A 10,264-nucleotide genomic window follows, 5' to 3' on the forward strand; every position below is an offset into this window, starting at 1 on the left:
TTTGAAAATGGCAAAGGTTTTATTCCCCACTACTCCCTAAACACTACCCAATCCTCTCAAAAAAAAAAAAAAAAAAAAAAAGAAAACAAAACAAAACAAAACATTGATTGAGGCCTGAACTACGTTTGACTTGATTCCGAAAGGATACGTAGGCAGCCTCTCCCTGAGGTTCAGTCACACCAACAACAAAATCCCATTCACCCTGAAATTGAAAACCGGGGCATGTCAGGACACTTGAGAAGTTTAGTATCAGCTACCTCTCTTTACCAGGTACAAGCCTTCAAATCAATTACCAAAGATGGTGGGAAACCAATAAGCATCACAAAAGGAAACCAGCACACCCTGAGTTGAGAGAAATAAAATGAGAGAGTCTCGGCGGTGAAAACCTTCGGGCACCACGAGGCGACGGGAGAAGAGAAACCAAAATGAGAGAGCTTGTTTAGTAAAAACTCGCAAAGAGTGCTATCAAGCGACGACAGGAAGAGAAATGAGAGAGGTCAGCCAGCGAAAACCCGCAAAGGGCGCTGTTGGCCGAAAAGAATGACGCCACCCCAAGAAAGTCTCGGCAGAGTGCCACCAGTTTGGAATCACAGGTCCGTTCTGGTTCAGGAAAACGCAAGCTCTTAGAAGGTCAGACGTCCAGTCCAAAAGGCATGTCATGTCATTTAAAGCCAGCGTTATCTTCCTCAGATAAGTCTTTCTCGTCCCGAAAAGGGTATTCCTTTTCTGATTTGTTTTCCCCTGCTTTATTTCTTTTCGAATCCCTTTTTGCATTTTAACCCGGAGTTCAGGACGCACCGGAAAGGGCAGGTGGCATGGTTTGTTTGCACGGAATCCCATCTCATGAAGGAAAGCACCTCATCTCGTTGATATGATTACCCAAGCATGATGAATCATGACGTTTGATGGTGTTCCGGAGTAAAGGAAAAGAGAGAAATCTTGAAATCTTCCCCAGCAAGTCCACCTTCGGACAAATCCCCACAGAGTCTCCCCCTGTACGAATCCCAACAGAGTCTTGTACAATCTCCCACAGAATCTCCCCAAGTTAAAAAAAAAAAAAAAAAAAAAAAAAAAAGAAAAAAAAGAAAAAAAATGGAATCTCCCCAGCACATCCCAGCGGGTCCTTTTGTAGACATCCCCAACAAGCTTACCCCAACAAATCCTAGAAATCCCACTTTGAAATAAATCCCCAGCATGCCCATTGTACAAAATTCCCCACAAAGAATCCACTTTGTAAATATTCCCCACAAAGCTTCCCTTTTGTACAAATCCCCACAAAATACCTCCAATAAAATCCCCGTTGAGAACCTCCAAGCAAAACGGGACACAAAAAAAAAGCCTTACGAGGCAAATCATCACAGAATCTGGAAATACAAGCCTGAGCGGTCTAAAGGGTTTCGGCATATGAATCAAATCAATGGCGGGACTTCACAACAGAAACGAAGACGCAACAAAGCAACCGGGAACGATCGAGGTCACCAAACCGACCGTCATTTCCGGACTAACAATTGTCCTTTGCTGAAAAGTTGAAACAGGTATGATCCAAGACAACCGTGCAAGGAGCAGGTGTCGCCCAAAGAAGAAGGTACATGGGTACAAGAAATATTTTGGCGATAAGGAATTCACTCGAAAGGTAAGTTTCCACGAAACTCCCTTGTATCTTCTACTAAAACAAGAAAGTTCAAAAAAAAAAAAAAAAAGAGAGGACTCTAAACTGAGCTTTTCCATGCAATCAGCATTAGGGTTTTAAACCCTAAACTGAACTTTTTCCTTTTAGCCAGCATTAGAGTTTTAAACTCTAAACTGAGCTTTTCCATGCAATCAGCATTAGGGTTTTAAACCCTAAACTGAACTTTTTCCTTTTAGCCAGCATTAGAGTTTTAAACTCTAAACTGAGCTTTTCCATGCAATCAGCATTAGGGTTTTAAACCCTAAACTGAATTTTCCTTTTAGTCAGCATTAGGGTTTTAAACCCTAAACTGAACTTTTTCCTTTTAGCCAGCATTAGAGTTTTAAACTCTAAACTGAGCTTTTCCATGCAATCAGCATTAGGGTTTTAAACCCTAAGCTGAATTTTCCTTTAGTCAGCATTAGGGTTTTAAACCCTAAACTGAACTTTTTCCTTTTAGCCAGCATTAGAGTTTTAAACTCTAAACTGAGCTTTTCCAATGCAATCAGCATTAGGGTTTTAAACCCTAAACTGAATTTTCCTTTAGTCAGCATTAGGGTTTTAAACCCTAAACTGAACTTTTTCCTTTTAGCCAGCATTAGAGTTTTAAACTCTAAACTGAGCTTTTCCAATGCAATCAGCATTAGGGTTTTAAACCCTAAACTGAATTTTCCTTTAGTCAGCATTAGGGTTTTAAACCCTAAACTGAACTTTTTCCTTTTAGCCAGCATTAGAGTTTTAAACTCTAAACTGAGCTTTTCCAATGCAATCAGCATTAGGGTTTTAAACCCTAAACTGAATTTTCCTTTAGTCAGCATTAGGGTTTTAAACCCTAAACTGAACTTTTTCCTTTTAGCCAGCATTAGAGTTTTAAACTCTAAACTGAGCTTTTCCAATGCAATCAGCATTAGGGTTTTAAACCCTAAACTGAATTTTCCTTTAGTCAGCATTAGGGTTTTAAACCCTAAACTGAACTTTTTCCTTTTAGCCAGCATTAGAGTTTTAAACTCTAAACTGAGCTTTTCCAATGCAATCAGCATTAGGGTTTTAAACCCTAAACTGAATTTTCCTTTAGTCAGCATTAGGGTTTTAAACCCTAAACTGAACTTTTTCCTTTTAGCCAGCATTAGAGTTTTAAACTCTAAACTGAGCTTTTCCATGCAATCAGCATTAGGGTTTTAAACCCTAAACTGAATTTTCCTTTAGTCAGCATTAGGGTTTTAAACCCTAAACTGAACTTTTTCCTTTTAGCCAGCATTAGAGTTTTAAACTCTAAACTGAGCTTTTCCATGCAATCAGCATTAGGGTTTTAAACTCTAAACTGAATTCTCTTTAGTCAGCATTAGGGTTTTAAACCCTAAACTGAACTTTTTCCTTTTAGCCAGCATTAGAGTTTTAAACTCTAAACTGAGCTTTTCCATGCAATCAGCATTAGGGTTTTAAACCCTAAACTGAATTTTCCTTTAGTCAGCATTAGGGTTTTAAACCCTAAACTGAACTTTTTCCTTTTAGCCAGCATTAGAGTTTTAAACTCTAAACTGAGCTTTTCCATGCAATCAGCATTAGGGTTTTAAACTCTAAACTGAATTCTCTTTAGTCAGCATTAGGGTTTTAAACCCTAAACTGAACTTTTTCCTTTTAGCCAGCATTAGAGTTTTAAACTCTAAACTGAGCTTTTCCAATGCAATCAGCATTAGGGTTTTAAACCCTAAACTGAATTTTCCTTTAGTCAGCATTAGGGTTTTAAACCCTAAACTGAACTTTTTCCTTTTAGCCAGCATTAGAGTTTTAAACTCTAAACTGAGCTTTTCCAATGCAATCAGCATTAGGGTTTTAAACCCTAAACTGAATTTTCCTTTTAGTCAGCATTAGGGTTTTAAACCCTAAACTGAACTTTTCCCTTTCAGCCAGCATTAGAGTTCTAAACTCTAAACGGAGCTTTTCCAGCCAATCAGCATTAGGGTTTTAAACCCTAAACTGAATTCTTCCTTTGTTCGGCGTTAGGGTTTTAAACCCTACACTGAACCTTTCCCCAGCTAGTCGATATTAGGGCTCCAACCCTGAACTGAGCACGCATATCCTCTTTCATCAATTTTATGAACTTCCTGGTGAATAAGTAACGAAATTTTCCTAGTGAAACTGGGGCAGAAAATTTCGTTTGTTTGTTTCTTTTCTCCCGCAGGTCTGACCTCGAGCCACATGGATCGAAATGACCCACGAGATAAATCCCAGTTCGGAATCAAAGAAGAAAAAGACAAAAAAGAGATATCCCGAGATATCAGAGTAAAGGGAAAGCAGATCGACTCCAACATTTGACTAAGGTCCTGACCTCTGCCGGTCACATTTTATTCGGTATCCTGGGGATTAAAAAACAAGTCGCCGCAACTCGCAAGCATCAAGATTCAGATCAGAGTCTACAAGCAGAATCAGCTAAGACCCAAGATCAAGTCGTAAAAGAATCATAGATAGGAATCTTGTAACTAGCAGTTGACATACATAAAAGTAGTTAGTTCAGTTTCCAATTTTCGCTTGGTTGTAATAAGGCGGTCAGTGACATAGCAGTGACAACAGCAGCAGCAGTAACGGCAAGCCTTGCAGTCCCATGGTAGCCCCAGCTACCAAAACTTCTCGAACTACATTGACCTGATTCCTGTTTAGCCCAGGATATGTAGGAAATCGTTGAAGCAAGATTCGGTCAGATCTTTCAAAAAATGCTTCATACGGAGTAGTCTATAGGCAAAAATCGCTCATACACGCTCACTTGATCTTTGCACGAAAACCCTTCGTTGTTTCCGAACAAAGAGGGGCAGCTGTGAGCACGTGATTTTTGCTTCACACGACAATCGCTCCAAAAAGAAATAAAAAAAAAATAAATAATTGGCCCCGCTGTACAATTTCGGATTTCTGTGCGGCACCTTGTGGATTTATTTGTGATTTTGGCCCATTCTTATTTATTTACTTTATTAAAATAAAATTCAAAAAATATATATGTGTCCTGCGTAATTCAAACCGTAATTCGGTCGTTAAATAGAAAATCGTGAATAGGCATTTTTCGTCCGTGATTTTGTTTGGTTTGACCTTACCTGTTTTGAAATATTTTAGTATGTGTGCAAATAATTGTATTTGAGTGTATATTTAATTTTAATTTGATTTTTGGCTTAGTTTTGTTTTAAAATAAATAAGAAAAAGAAATAAAAAAAAAAAAAAAAAAGGAAAGGAAAGACCCCTTCCGGATTTGGGCCAATTTGTTAAAATTGGCCCAACAAACCCAGCCCAAACGAACAGCCCAAGACCCAGGCCTGCCCAGCCCAGGTCACCTGATGCCCAGGACGTCCAAACGACGTCGTTTGAATCGTGCCTGATCTGGGCCGTTGATCTCAGAGTGATCGACGGCCAAGATCAATTCCCATAACCCATCAACAAACCCGACCCGTTTACACCTGGACCAAACCCAAACCCTCAACATTTGAAACGACACCGTTTCACTTAAGACCATCAGATCCAAACCGTAGATCTAGATTGATCTAACGGTTGAGATCGACCCACCCACCAACTATATAAGCCCAAATCCTTACCCTACCCCCCCTATCCAATACCCCGGCTTCGTCGTCTTCACCCAAACCCATCCCCTTCAAACCCTAGCCGCCCCTGCACACTTTCACCAGAAACCCGGCGGCCTGAACGCCGGTGACCTTCCCCTTAACACCCTAGAAACCCCTTGCCATCCTGAACATGGATCTGCTAACCATGTAGTTCGAATCATCCCCTAGGTCCTCGAATCTTCGTTTGAAGATTCGAGTCAAAACTCGATCCACACGGTTCAACCCCAGCTTCACACCAGATACTCCCCAGACCCCCCTCGTGACCAAACCATACTTGGTTTGGTCCGAATCTAACCGGGGAAACATGAATCCCGGATCTGAGCTTTGGAACTTTGTAGTTCCTCGTCACTAGTTCATACCCGTTCGAGCCAAAGAAATTAAGGTCCAAGGGACCTTAATCGAAGTGTTTCTCATCTGAGAAACACTTCGATTAAAGTCCGTTCAGCCTTAAGAAAGTCTGTCCAAGTCCGGTTCAAGGTTTCCGATTTTTCAAGATTTGAGGTGAGTCTGCCTTCTTCCCTTATTTGTTTGGTCCATGTGAGGGATTAGATGTCTGTTCATGTTTTGTGTCAATTTGTGTTTTGAATTTTTACCAACTTCCGTTTGTCCACCTTGTTTGAACCACTATGTTTGTTTGAACCCCTCATATTCTGATAAGACATATGTATTGGGTTGTATTCCAAATTTGTACTGATTATTTGACTCCTCGAGGGTATTTCTGTTTAGTCAGTATAATTCAAACCATGTGTCCCATACTTTAAATGTCTGATTTTTGGCTTCGATTGTGTATGTTAATGCTAATATAGTCGAGTCGACATATGTCGTCAATTAGTTTCAACTGTCCGAACAATAACAAATTGACTTGCTTCTGTTGAACATTTGCCTAAATCAATTAAGAACCAATTTTGTTTACTTATAGCTGTTGATTTGGATCAGTAATGTAAAAGGGACGTTTGGTTTAAATGCTTAATTGGAGGGCATGTGCACTCTTGCACAGCACTTGCACTGGTGCACCTCATGTGCATTGGTGCACCTCATGTGCTTTGTGCACAGCCTGTGGCTTGCATAAAGATCCTTGTTTAATTTTAAAATAGTCTGACAACATCCTGCTGCCCATGCTTGCTTTTAGTTAATAAAATGGGAAAGTTTAAGCCTGCCAGGGGAGGGATGGGGTTTGATACTTAATTAGCTAAAGTGGAACTGAAAATGGAAGGCACATGGGAGGAGTATGGTGATATTCTAAACAGGCTGTTAAAAGGGGGTAATGTGAGGGCTTATAAAGGGGAGAAGGAGAAGGGAAAAGAATATAGACAGACTGTGAGGAATTTTTTGAGAGAGTTAAACACACACAGTGAGGAATTTCTGGGGAAAGAGAGCTGAATAGATAAGGGAAAAGAATATAGACATACTGTGAGGAGTTTGAAAAGGAGAGCTGAAATACATACAAAATAGATACACATAGATAGAGGGAGATTAAGGGATAGAAGGGATACAACCAATAATCAGAAACTTTCTTCCTCCTATTGTTATTGGGTTTTCAGTTGTTTCAATTTGTTCAAACCAATTCTGATCCTCTGAAATCCCAGTTGTGTCTATTAGTTGAGTGCTTTCATTGGTTTACTACTGTTTTGATCTATCTGGAATTCTGATTCTACTCCACTGGGTGCTGCTGTTATTTGGCTATTGTTTTCTATTGGCCATAGTTGCATCACTGCACTCGAGCTTGTTTCTTGCTGTATTGCTTTGTCTGCTGCTATTCTGCCCTGCTGCTACTGATAGTGCTGTGATTGCTGCTGCATTTTGTTGTCATCATACTCTGCTGACTTCCCCCTTTCCTCCAATTGTCAAATATTTCCAGGTACACAACCTCTGAAACTTTGTATGGTTGAAAGTTTGAAGTTGAAGCAGAAATAAAGAAAAGAACAGTTGTTCATGTTATAACATTGGTGTTAAAAAATAGGTCGAATGTTATTTGGGATTGTATATTTTACTGCAAACTGCAAATACTTTGTATAAACTAGCATACATTCTGTTTGAGATGGACTGTCAGATAGCATTGTTCAATAGTAATGACAGTATGACATAGACAACATGTTTTGATTTAGTATACATTCAGTTCAGTATAACACTTGTTTGGTTTAGTTATGACTGTATAACATAGAGTCATAGGCACTTGTATGTATTTTGCCTAGACCACTGAATCAACAAAATTGTGGTACTGGGTCCGGGATAAATGTATCCCAAACAAACTCCCATGCAGTCACATTAAGAGTCTGGCTATGAATGCCAGTTCTCCTGTCAGTTCATTCGCTCCAATGCAGGTTCGATACTGAGTTTCGGTATAGATTGTTTGTCTCGAAATAATGTGATGATTGTTGAGAAAAACTAATAACCATTTTTTGAGTTCACTTAGTAGTAATTCCCCTGGTAAAACAGTCGATTTCGTTTATCAATTTCAAATAGGTTAAAGTGTTAAAAAATAGAACTTGGAGGTCATTAAACATAACTCAATATATGTTGTTAGTTTGTTTGCAATCTCATTTAACGAATTAATAAGTTATCCACTCGATGAAGACAAAGCATGCGGTAACCCTCACCTTATGAACAATCAATCAGGTAATCAAACAAGTTTAGTTTCGGCAAACATAATAAGGATTCAGTCCGTATTTGTCCAAACCCGCAAAATTCGGCATCATCCTTCTCTTTAAAGATAAATGTAGTAGAAATGTAGTCATTGTAGGGTACCCTTCTTAAATAATGAGACGAGCCTCGCCGAATAAAAATGCAAACTGCGGGGCCCTCAATAATTGATCACGATAAATACTTAGAATTTGGGAGGGACTGTTTAGAGAATTCCACTACCTTCCCCAAAGATAATAACGCGTTTAGACTCTTTAGGCGCGACTTTAAGTTAAAATATATTCTTAAATTCGGGTGCACATTGATGTGACCCAAATCCAAATCTCAGCGAAGTCAAAATGTGTTGACGATCACGGGTGCATTGATTGTGACGTGGTTCGAGACGCATCTTCACGACGTTGCAATTCTATAAAAATAAATGATAATGATAAAAGCGGTTTAAACTTAATGGGAGCACGCAAGTCATAACATGTATTTAAATCAGATATTTAGCCATTATAACAATTTAAGCGACCGTGCTAGAACCACGGGATTCGAGGGTGCCTAACACCTTCCCTCGGGTCAACAGAATTCCTTACTTAGAATTTCTGGTTCGCAGACTTCATTTGAAAAAGTCGAATATTTTCCTCGATTTGGGATTCAAGATAAACCGGTGACTTGGGACACCAAAAGCCAAACTTTTCCCAAGTGGCGACTCTGAATTAAATAAATAATCCCATTTCGAATATTGTCACTTAAATTGGAAAAACTCCACCCGCGCATCTAACCCCTCGGGGCGGGGCGCGCAAAAAGGATGTGTGACACACATCACAATGGGTACCCGCGCTCATTGAGGGTGTGCAGACTCCTGGAGGGGCCCCTTACGGCCCAAGCACAATATCAAACCATCTCGTGGCGTCATCACTAGGCTCTCAGCCTCATATCAACAAGCTATCTCGTGGCATGTAAATCTCATGCCCTCGGCCTCATAATCATAATCAGTGTTTCTCACAACATAGGTCCTCGACCTTACTCAGTTAGAACCTCACAGCCACTCGGGCAACAATAAAACATAGTGCTCAGCCCAAAATATCATTTAAAACATCATTTAAGTGTTAAAGCAGAGTAAACTTGGTTGAGTTATGAAAAACAGTAGAATATAGCATGACTGAGTTCAAGTATAATGTCAAAACAATAAGGAAATATCAATAAAAATCCCCTAAGGGTTCAAATAGTTGGCACGAGGCCCAAATATGGCATTCCGCCCAAAACATGATGATAGCAAATAGTTTTCAGTCAAATACGCGGTAAAATAGTCATTCGAAATGGACTAAGTCACAACTCCCAATAGTGCACAATGCCACGCTCGTCATCTAGCCTGTGCGCCACCTCAATATTGCATCACAATGTATAAATTCGGGGTTTCATACCTTAAGGACATCATTTATAATCATTACTCACCTCAATCCGGTCTAAATCTAGCCCGCGACACCTTTACCTCTCGAATCGGCCTCCACTCGCGTTGAATCTAACCAAAATCAGAATCACGACGTCAAAATATGCTATAGGAATGAAGCCCAAGCAAAAATAATCAATTTATACCATAAATCCCGAAATTACCAAAACCCGACCCCCGAGACCATGTCTCGAAATTTGATAAAATTAACATCAATAGATTTCTCATCTCCCCACGAGTTCATGCATATCAAAATTACCAAAATCCAACCACAAATGGTCCCTCAAATCCTCGAGTCTAGGTCTCCAATACCAAGCCCTAGTTTCCCCAATTTTAACCCTTAAATTCCATTTCTTATAGCTTTAATCCATAAAATAATACCTTAGGAACGAGTTTTAGGTCCAAAATCCTTACCTCAATGAAGTTCCCTTGAAATCCTTCTTCAAAATCTTCCAAAAAGCTCCAAAGCCGACTTAAAAATGGTGGAATAGCTCAAAAATCGCGAAGGAAACAATGTATACTTTCTGGCACAGAGATTTCGCATTTGCGTCCATATTCCCGCTTCTGTGGTACTGCTTTTGCGGTCAAGACCATCGCATATGCGGTCCTCACTTAAGTCACCAAAACCGCATCTGCGATGCATTGCCCGCACCTGCGCCATCACAGGTGCGGCTCCTGAACCGCTTCTGCAACTCTAGCCTTACCAACCTAAATCTACTTCTGCGACCAATCTTCCGCATTTGTGGCGTCACACCTGCGGTCCCCAATCCGCAGGTACAGAAATAACAGAAACAACAAATCTGCAGCATTCACCAAACTTCCAATCTCTCCGTCAACCATCCGAAATCACCCCGAGGCTTCCAGGACCTCAACCAAAAATACAAACATAACCCATAACCTTAATCAAACTTGTACCAA

The sequence above is a fragment of the Nicotiana sylvestris genome, chromosome 2 (assembly GCF_000393655.2).
Source record: "Nicotiana sylvestris chromosome 2, ASM39365v2, whole genome shotgun sequence".
Lineage (NCBI taxonomy): Eukaryota > Viridiplantae > Streptophyta > Magnoliopsida > Solanales > Solanaceae > Nicotiana > Nicotiana sylvestris.